Source organism: Myotis yumanensis, unplaced genomic scaffold (assembly GCF_028538775.1).
Source record: "Myotis yumanensis isolate MYYU_CA2020_CCGP unplaced genomic scaffold, mMyoYum1.0.hap1 SCAF_17, whole genome shotgun sequence".
NCBI lineage: Eukaryota > Metazoa > Chordata > Mammalia > Chiroptera > Vespertilionidae > Myotis > Myotis yumanensis.
Window position 1 is genome coordinate 37181813 of NW_027223768.1, and position 11208 is coordinate 37193020.

The 11208-nt window shown below is 42.4% G+C and overlaps 1 pseudogene; it reads left to right on the top strand.

The window, feature by feature from the left end:
* Window positions 1-419: 419 nt before the first annotated feature.
* Window positions 420-1516, top strand: LOC138996184 (pre-B-cell leukemia transcription factor 3 pseudogene; annotated as a pseudogene).
* The last annotated feature ends 9692 nt before the right edge of the window (window positions 1517-11208 follow it).

The window sequence follows — 11208 nt, forward strand, 5'->3', positions numbered from 1 at the left end:
TTAAGTTATCAGTCTCTAATTTCTTTCCATTCTTTACATTCACCTATACTTTTAATCACTGTGTTAGTTTCCTGTGGCTGCCACAACAAATTACAGGCACATCTGGGAAATATTGCGGCTCCACACCACCGCAATAAAGTGTGTCTTGCAATAAAGCGAGTCATAATCCTTTTGCTGGTGAAGGGCCTTGCCTTCGATTTGTAACAAACACTTAACATCTGTGAAGCACCTAAAGTGAAGCCCAATAAAAAGAGGGATCCTCCACCACAAACACGGTGACTTAATTTTGTTCTTCACAGCTCTGGGGGCTGGACGTCTGAAATCAAGGCCCCACAGGGTCAGTCCATCTCATGCCTCTCTGCTGGCTTCTAGTGGTTTAGAGGCTGCTGGCAATTCTTGGTGCTTGTTGGCTTGTAGGCATGTTTCATTCCATTCAGATGCAGCCCAAACAAAGCCTTGTGAAGCAGTTATGATTTTAAGATCACGATTCCTTGATGCCGGACGAAAGAGGCATAACTTCAGTCAACAGGCCACAGAAGTCCTGAGTGAATATTTTTATTCAGCTACCCCATCCCAGTGAGGAAGCCCAAGAGGAGCTGGCCAAGATGCGCCGCATCACAGTGTCCCAGCCCTGCAGGCACCGTCGACCCATCTCGTACAGCAGGAGAGGACAACATCCAGTGACACGCCTGGACCAGGGTATCCAACTGGTTTGGCAGCAAAGGAATCAGGTACAGGAAGATTATCGACAAGTTTCAGGAAGAAGCCAACCTCTACGCTGCAAAGACAGCTGTGCCAGCCGCACAGGCGTGGCCGCAGCTGTGCAGAACAACCAGACCAAGTCGCCCACCTCGCCAAGTCTGTCTCTTCTGGTTCTTTTCCTCCCAAATTCTAGGGACATGTTCATGAACATGCAGTCCGAATGGAGATTCTTACCAAAGGTCCCAAGTCGGAGCCAATGGGCACTCACAGGTGCACCCTCTATCATGTGATCAGTCAGAGGGGAGGCTACAGTGATGGCCTTGGAGGACATTCACTGTACAGTCCACATAATTTAAATGCTAATGGAGCCAGGCTGGTGTGGCTCAGTGGTTGAGTGTTGACCTATGAATCAGAAGGTCACCGTACGATTTTTCCCTGGCCAGTTTTGCTCAGTGGTTAGAGCATTGGCCCTTGGACCAAAGGGTCTCAGGTTCAATTCCCGGTCAAGGGCATGTACCTTGGTTGCAGGTTTAATCCTCCACCCCCAGTTGGGGCACGAGTAGGAGGCAACCAATCCATGTGTCTCTAACACATCAATGTTTACCTCTCTTTCTCTCTCTTCCCCTCCCCCATCCTTTCCATTCCCTCTAAAAAAAAAATCAATGAAAAAAATATTCTCACTCATTGGGTGAGGATTAAATGCTAATGGAGGCTGCAGGACATAACAACTCCATCTCCTGTGACTTCTACAGAAGGCCCAGGAATTGTGCACTCTGATACCTCTAATCTCTGGCAACACCTTTCCCTGCGCTGACAGGCCGTGAGAAGTGCATTCAGAGCAATACAGGAGAAAGGAAAGCATTTTTGTAGCTGACCATCTACAGCTTTACTGTACAACCACATATATATATATATTGATTTCAGAGAGGAAGGGAGAAGGAGAGAGAGATAGAAACATCAATGATGAGAGAGAATCATTGATTGATTGGCTGCCTCCTGCACACCCCCTACTGGGGATTGAGCCCGCAACCCAGGCATGCGCCCTTGGCCAGAATCGAACCCGGGACCCTTCAGTCCACAGGCTGACGCTCTATCCACTGAGCCAAGCCGGCTAGGGCTGTACAACCTTCTTTTATTAGAGGACTTGGTAATCTGTTTTTTAAGAACTCATAATCATTTGTAATTATACTTAAAAACACACAATGTTATAAAAGCACTTTATCCAATGAGGCCAAGATTTAACATTGTTGACAGTTCTGTGGCTACTTTCTCATAATTTGTCATCAATATTTTACATTCATGATTCTACAGTTGCCAATTACTTGGCCTTAAGGGTGAAAAAGTACAATATATGCTAAACCTCAATCGTTAAAGCCGATGCAAAGATTTACCTCACCTAAATAGAACTCCTGGCATTTTCCATCCTAGACTTTGATTGTCTTTCTTTCATATCGCTTGTGGAGCTGGAATAAAGGACCTGCTTGGCCATCTCTGTTAAAAAAAATGTAATGTTATAATTCCATCTACATGGACAGCTTCATTTCATCTTTCCCACTTCTTATCTTTTTCTCCTTTTTCTGCTACACATTTCTCTCTGCAATCTCTATTTCTGTCCCAGTTCCAGATTTTTAATTAAGAAGATAAAAGTAATCCAGATTCAACTAACCTTGACCAGAGTGGAATCATATTTATACAAAAATAGGTTTTGAGGATCAGATCATATAGATTGGGGATAAAGGCAGTTACACTGAAGAAAGAATTTGGAGTTTGACAGATTCACCAAAATGTGCACCACACTGCTCTTCTATAAAACGGTGTTACTACTTCCTGCTCTGCTCCCTTCATAAGGCTTTTTGAGGATCAGAGTAGACATTGTGCTTACAAACACACTACAAATGGAAGGAATTGCTTTAAAGTTTATAGTGCTATGTCTAGGTTTTGGACAAGTAGCAGACGTGACATTTTTTAAAAAGGGAGATAGAAGATAACTCATCCAGTTGTGAAGTAAATAAGATTTCCTAAGAGCTCATAACCATGGCTTCCAAAGTTTTTATGGTTTCCCAGTAAAAACCGTGGCAGAAAATTATAATTTCAAAATAGGGACAGAATTGTGTGTGAGAGAGGAAGAGACTGGAGTTGTATTTTGTAAGTGGGTAATGTCTGTAAGTGGAGACGACCTTTCAAAACTATCCCGACAACAATGGCGAGACTACTAATTGGATTTAAATTCTGATACATTAGACAGAAAAAGATGGACCTTATGGAATATTGATTTCTTAGTTATTTATCATATGGTTATTTATTTTCGGGCTGGTCATGAAAAGCAGGATAAACAACTAATAATAGAAAAAATTAACAATCTACAGTAAAATTAGAGACATTTTAAAGCCGTGGTTCTCAACCTTCTGACCCTTTAAATACAGTTCATCAGGGACACATTTCAAAAGGACACATTCAGTAAAGTGTTCATTAACTCATCACTTAGTGAGCACCTACTTACGTGCCTGGTTTTAGCAGTGAAAATAGAAAGACAGCCAGGCCCTAACCGGTTTGGCTCAGGGGATAGAGCATCAGCCTGCAGACTCAAGAGTCCCAGGTTTGGTTCCTGTCAAGGGCATGTACCTTGTGACCCCCCAACCATAAAATTATTTTTGTTGCTACTTCATAACTGTAATGTTGCTACTATTATTAATCATAATGTAAATATCTGATATGCAGGATGGTCTTAGGCGACCCCTGTGAAAGGGTCATTCGACCCCCAAAGGGTCGCGACCCACAGGTTGAGAACCGCTGTTTTAAAGTTTCTTGGGGATCTATGATTCAGTGTTTATGTTGGAGAGAAAAGATGGGAGAAGCAGGTGTATCTTTCAACAGGTGGATCAAACAGGCAAGGTATGTTTTGTCAAGAAGGTCATCAGTGGAATTATTCTATCCCTCCTCTCTTACTTCCAATGGGGCTGGAGCAGCAGTAGGAAAAGCCAACAGTCCTGGGATGGTCACAGAGAGAAGCCTACATTGAATGAGCTCCTTGAGTCATTTTCCTCTGGGCCTTAGGAAGACAGATTCTTACACTTAAAATCATCTATCTGTTCTTCATTTTACTATTTCATTAAAAATAAAAAGAACAGCTTGTCAAATTCCTGGAGTAGACCTGATAGAAAACGCCCAAAAGTCATCCTAAGACTTTAAGTTAGACTGGCTGAAAAACACTGTGGACAGGACAAGTGAACCAGCCCAGATCATCAAAAGAAGAAACTGTATTTCATTTGGGAACAAGTATGCACTTCCCTATAGTGTCATTTGTGATAAATATGCCCTAGTAAGAATATAAAAGAATATGATCTATTGTGAAATTTTAATATGCCCTATGAAGAATATGAACAAGAGAAGCTGGTCAAAGATTTGGCATCATGGCTGTCTTTCTTTTTTTTTTTTTTTTTAAGGAAAGAATGATGATTTATTTTTATTTTTTTAACATACATTTTATTGATTTTTTACAGAGAGGAATGGAGAGGAATAGAGAGTTAGAAACATCAATGAGAGAGAAACATTGATCAGCTGCCTCCTGCACACTCCCTACTGGGGATTTGCCCGCAACCAAGGTACATGCCCTTGACCGGAATCGAACCTGGGACCCTTGAGTCCGCAGGCTGATGCTATATCCCCTGAGCCAAACCAGTTAGGGCCTGGCTGTCTTTCTATTTTCACTGCTAAAACCAGGCACGCAAGTAGGTGCTCACTAAGTGATGAGTTAATGAACACTTTACTGAATGTGTCCTTTTGAAATGTGTCCCTGAGATCTATCTGTGTTGTTTTATGAAGCATCAACAGTTTCAGATTTATACTCTGTGAATGTGGCAGTGTTTCCTGGAGGCAGAAATGTATAGTAGTATATATGCAGCTGAGAACACCACTACATCGCTTTTCTTTAGTTAGAGATGGAGAGATTAGTGTTGGCCATGGGAGCAGACTCTAGTTCCCCAGGGAGGACACAGGCAAAGAAAGGAAGACTGATATAAAAGAGAGATTTGAGTTAAGAGAAGAGATTTAGAGGAACCCATGTCAAAATGCCTTAATATTCTTGGTAATGCAGTTGATTTGGAAAACTTAACTGGTGAAAGTGAGAGAAGACAAAGACACATTCTCATTTTCTCTTCAATTTACTCAGGTCTTTTTTTCACACGTTATCTTCTCACAGAAGTTTGAAGACCTGGAGGGGGCGATCAGATGATTTTTATCTTTCATTTTGTTTATGTGGTATATCACGTTAAATAATTTTTGGATATTAAACCAACCTTTATCCCAGAAATAAATCCCACTGGATTATGATGTATAATCTTCTTAATGTATTGGTGAGTTTTATTTGCTAATATTTTGTTGAGGATTTTTGCTTCTATGTTCATTAGGGATATTGGTCGATAGTTTTGTTGTTGTTATTTGGTGGTGTCTGTCTGGTTTTGGAATTAGGATAAATTATGGCCTTGTAAAACAAGCTTGGGAGCCTTTCCTCCTCTTGAACTTCTTTGGAGTAGTTTGAGAAGGATAGGTGTTAATTTTTCTTTGAATGTTTGGTAAAATTCACCTGTGCAGCGTAGGTCCCAGACTTTTTTTTGTTTTGATTACTAATTCAATTTTGTTAGTAGTTATCGGTCTGATCAGATTTTCTGTTTCTTATTCAGTGTTGGAAGATTGTATGCTTCTGGGAATTTATTCATTTCTTTCAGATTGTCCACTTGGCATATTTATTGGCATATAATATTTTCTTATATATATTTTTTGTATTTCTGTGGTGTCAATTGTCCCTTTTCCTCTTGGTTTTTCTGATTTTATTTATTTGGTTCCTCTCCTTTTTTCTTAATGAGTCTAGTTCAGTGATGGCAAACCTATGACACGTGTGTCATAGGTGACACACAAACTCATTTTTTTTTGGTTGATTCTTCTTTGTTAAATGGCATTTAAATATATACAATAAATATCAAAAATATAAATCTTTGTTTACTATGGTTGCAAATATCAAAACATTTCTATATGTGACACAGCACCAGAGTTAAGTTATGGTTTTTCAAAATGCTGACATGCCGAGCTCAAAAGGTTCGCCATCACTGGTCTAGTTAAAGGTTTATCATTTCAAAGAACCAGCTCTTGATCTTTAAATATTTTTTAAGATTCTATTTCATTTGTTTTTAATGTGATACTTTTTTTTCTTTTACTCCCTTTGGGCTTTGTTTGTGTTCTTTTTCTAGTTCCTTTAGTATAAGGTTAGATTATTTATTTGATATTTTTCTTGTTTTATGAGGTAGGCTTGTATTGCTATGAATTTTCCTCTTAGGACTGCTTTTGATGTGTCCTATATATTTTTGGTTGTGTTTTCACTTTCATTTGTCTCAAGGTATCTTTTGATTTCTTTCTTGATCTTATTGTCAATTCATTCATTGTTTGTTTAGTGACATGTTATTTAGCTTCAATATGTTTGTGTGTTTTTAATTTTTTTCTTGTAATTGATTTGTAGTTTCATACCACCATGGTCAGAAAAGATGCTTGATATGACGTATATCTTATTAAATTTTTTTACCCTTGTTTTGTGGCCTAATGTATTCTATCTTAGAAAATATTCCATGTGCATTTGAAGAAAAATATATGTTCTGCTGCCGAAACCGGTTTGGCTCAGTCGATAGAGCGTCGGCCTTCAGACTGAAGGGTCCCAGGTTCGATTCCGGTCAAGGGCATGTATCTGGGTTGCGGGCACATCCCCACTGGGAGATGTGCAGGAGGCAGCTGATCGATGTTTCTCTCTCATCGATGTTTCTAACTCTCTATCTCTGTCCCTTCCTCTCTGTAAAAAATCAATAAAATATATTTAAAAATATATATATATATATATATGTTCTGCTGCTTTTGGGCCAACTATTCTAAAAATATCAATTAAGTTCATCTGGTCTAGTAAGTCATATAAGGCTGCTGTTTGTTGTTGATTTTCTCTCTGGATGTTCTATTTGTCGATGTGAATGTGGTGTTAAAGTCCCCATAGTGACTGTATTACTGTTGATCATTCTCTTTGTGTTTATCATTATTTGTTCTATATATTTTTGTGCTATGTTGGGTGCATAAATGTTTACAAGGGTTATATCTTATTATTGGATTGATCCTTTCATCATTATTTAATGCCCTTTTTTGTCTCTTATCAGAGACTTTGTTGTAAAGTCTATTTTATCTTACATAAGAATTGCTAACAATTTTCTTTTCAATTTGCATGAAATAACTTTTTTCCATCCCTTTATGTTCTGTCTCTGTGTGTCTTGCATTTGAAGTGGGTCTCTTGTAAACATCATATGTATGGGCTTTGTTTTCTTATTCATTCAGCTATGCTATGTCTTTTGATTGAATCATTTAATCCATTTACAAGTAAAGTGATTATTGATAGTGCATAGTAATTGTCGTTTGGTCATTTTTAGATACTGCATTAAGTTTTAGTTTGGTCAGATTTTTCACACAAACCCAACAAGGATAGCAACTGATCACATAGATCACATAGGCTTTTTCAAATCTGCTTGGCTGGAATGTTCATAAGGAATCTTTAGACTGGCCTTTAGCGAGCAGTCAGACACTCAAGGTTGAAGCCAAGCCACAGCTCCATCAGACTTTGCCTGCAGTACCTGTCGGCTTGGGTCAAGTCTTCAAGTCCTCGAGGTCCCCACAGGTGTCCTGAAGTTTCTTTTTCCATCTTTCAGGAAAGCAATCTTTGTTCCTTCCCTGGAAAATTTGCCATGAAGCACTCGGCCAAGCAAGGTATCAGGCCAGGTGGCTTACATTGGCTTTGATTAGTTTCAAGAGTCAGTCTCAATTCCTTAAGCTTTCTGGTAATATCCAGGGTCTAGGCATGTCTCTCTTAGACATTACAGTCAAAGTCCTGGTCAATAAGACCACGGAGTTTGTAACTGGTCTTATAGGATTTATGCAAAGAAATGTATAGCCATGACTCACTCATGAAGAAATGCCAAATTTTGGAGAGAGCAGATAGGAGAAAATGTTAAAAGTGATTAGCATTCCCTAGATTGGCAAACATATTTCATAACTTTTAGAAACATAGGCTTCTTTATTGGCAAACACACTGACACTTTAAGAGACATACTTCCATGGAGACAGGTATACAGCAAAACTTATGGATTTACTAACTCACAGGTGACCTGAATTAAACTGATTGGCTTTCAGTGCTTCTCAACCTTGGCTGCACATTAGAATCACCTGGGAATCTTTTTAAAATCCTGATTTCTGGGCCTCATCCTCCGGAAATTCTGTTTCTTTGGTATGGGGTGGGGCCACAACATTAGTAACAAAGAAACAGAATTTCCAGAGGATGAGGCCCAGAAATCAGGATTTCAAAAAGATTCCCAGGTGATTCTAATGTGCAGCCAAGGTTGAGAACCACTGGATAGTTTAGGCTCAGATAAGATCTATTTCTCAGAATGAGCATTTCAACAGATGGCCCCGGTAAGATTTCTTTGAGACGAGGTATTAGCATTTTAGAGGCAGACAGTCCTTTCTTTGACAAACCCAGAATAAAATTCCTTGCCAGAATAAATACTCTTGAGGAATAGAGACTGTGTTACCATTTATTTTGGGAAGAAAAACCTAAAATAAATAACTTTGCATCCTTTTTTATTTCTTAAAAGAAGGAGATTCGATAGTTGGGGGAAGTATGAAGGTGCTCTATGCTCCCTAGAGCCCTGTCTCCCAGCCATGGTGTACCACAACTCGTCCAACCTTAGCGGACTGGGGGACTGCCTTCGCCCACAGTCGGAAGCCTGGTCCCACACTGGGGAAAGAGACCTTTCCTAAAGCAGCAACACAATTCTCCCCAGGTGTGGAGTTTATGGACAGTCGGTGTTGATTAGACACCGTTCAGTTGTGGTTATTTTATTCCCCACAGGTGATTCTGATGGTCTGACCTTACTGGAGGCTTTTACTCTTTACTGTCTTGGGATTAAAAAGTCTGGCCTCTTTAACTTGCCTCTGAGAGTTGGGCTAGCAGCCTGTTGCTGTCTCTTATTCTTTCTAACAGCCTGTACCCCCTAAGAGGCTTGGCAGAGTAAGACAGCTCCCCACAAGTGGGGAACGAGCATTCCCTGTTAATTTGGCTGGACAGAAATGTAATTTTGAGGGGTTTTTTCTGTATTAACTATACCTGTGGAAGAAGCATTTAATGACAAGCAGCAACATTTGCATGAATTAAAATATAGCAGTTATGAGGGTGCTGAAGGCCTGGGGCCGGCGGGGGGGGGGGGGGGGGGGGGAGGGCAGGCTAGAGCGGGTCAATGGGAGAAAAAAAGGGACATATGTAATATTTTCAATAATAAAGATTTATTAAAATATATATAATAGAAACAGTATTACTAACAAGTGCAGGTAAAAAAGATTTGCAACACTTCAGTGCCTTTGCCTGGTTACAGCTTCCCGTGCATTATGGCTGCCAGGGGCGGGACTTCCACCCGAAAGCAAAGCGGCTGCCAAGGCGGCACAAAGACAACTGCCCTCAAGAAAAATGGCTGCCCAGGTGGCTACAGGGACACCTTCTGCCCTCAAGCAAAACTGCTTCCAAAGCTGACTAAGCAGGCATGGCAACGTTGTGTTCCCCTCCCCTTAGCAACCAGCAGAGGGGACCGGCCCTGGCAGCCTGCAGGGCCGGCTTGCAGGGGCGGGGCCCTGCCTCGGCTGTTCTCTGCGGGCCAGGAAAGTTCATTTGGACGAAGCACCTAATCGGCGCCCTCCCCGTCCCCAGCACACGGCCACCAGGGCTGAGGGGCACTTTGGCTCGGGAATTTGCAGGGGTCAGAACTCTGCGCTCGCAGCAGCAGCTTCAACCGGTGCCTATCCCTGCACCCGCCACGCCCACCTCCAGCGCTGTGTGCCCTCGAAGTGCAAGCCTGTGGAGACTGAGCACTGTCAGGGCAGAACAGAGGGAAGATGGAGCCTGAGGGAAGCAAAAGGCTGGAGTGGCCAGGCCGTGAGTCTCCTTTAAGCTCCTTCCCCGGCCCCCATGCACCTCCCCAACCTCCCAGGGCTCAGCAGCAGGGACGTCTTTGGTGCCCCCTGCGAAGAAGGCATCTCCTGTGGCCATCCCCTCCCTCCCCACAATGCCAGATTCTGTGTGCCCAGGCGCCAGAGCTGGGGTGGGCACATCTGAACCTGCAGGGCCAAAGGCAGTGCAGGGCTGAGATCAGGAAATGGAACCCCCAGTTGAGGGAGGGGAGGTTTCATGTCACCAGAATCCAGGTCAGGTTTTTGTCCTTCCCAGTGCAGCCCAAGTGCAGCCAGGGAGGTAAAAAAAGAGGTTTTCCTGCTTCAATCCTCTCTGTATTATTTTTGGTTAATACTCGCCCGAGAATATTTTTCCATGGATTTTCAGAGAGAGAGAGTGTAAGGGAAGGGGAGAGACAGAGAGAAATATCGATGGGTTGCCTCCTGCATGCACCCTGGCCCGGGATGGAGCTGCAACAGAGGTACATGCCCTTGACTGGGAATTGAACCCGGGACCCTTCAGTTCGCAGCTCTATCCACTGAGCCAAACTGGCTAGGGCCTCCCTGTATTTTTTATCAGTTCCTGATTTGCCATCTATTATCAGAGAAAAGCATGGGTGGTCTTTCTCCATAGCTAGTGGGAGTGGGGTTCTTGGAGTGCCTCTGGAGTAAGCATTCCCGAAGGCCCCCCTGGAAGATTAGATATGGTAGAACACTTTTTCTGTGGAATTACAGCCCTTCAGGAAAGTTAGAACCAGAGTCAGAGTCCAGAGTTTCCTTTCCATGTTGGAGCTAAAGAATCATCTGATCTGATAATGAACAACATAAACTGATGAACAAATACAGATCCAGAGAGAGAGAAGCATCGATCAGACCTTCAAACCTTAGCGGGAAGGCAGGGGAAGGTGGGGGGGGGGGGGGGAGGGAAGAGATCAACCAAGCATAACCAATGGACACAGACACTAGGGGGTGAGGGCACAAATGGGGGTGGGGGAGCAATGGGGGGATAAGGACACATATGGAATACCTTAATCAATAAAGAAAAAAGAAAAAGAATCATCTGATCTGGTTGAAGTCTACTGGTCTTGATAAAGAAGAATGTCTGCTATGACCTGGTTAGCATTCTCCACCCTTGGGAACCTATCCTTCTACGGAAATCAAGGGAAGGAAGAACAGACCTTATGAAGACCGTTTCCAACTGTGATAAGAGCTGTTATACAACAAACAATAAAGTAAAGCCAGCCCATGACCAATACAAACCATTTCCTTTCCTTTCTAAGAAACACATGTGTCTGTCTAGTGCTGAGGCAGAGCAGGAGCGCTGGCTGGAGGAGTCCGAGAAGTGGGCACGCTTGGCCCCAGTATGAATGCACAGGGAAGAGCAAGGGGATCCAAAGAGACTCTGGCAGGGCCTGAGGCTGAGCAGGCAGCAGATACATGCCCTCCAGCAGGAAGCGGGTCAGGCTTGGAAGGTGCTGGAGTCCTGGACAG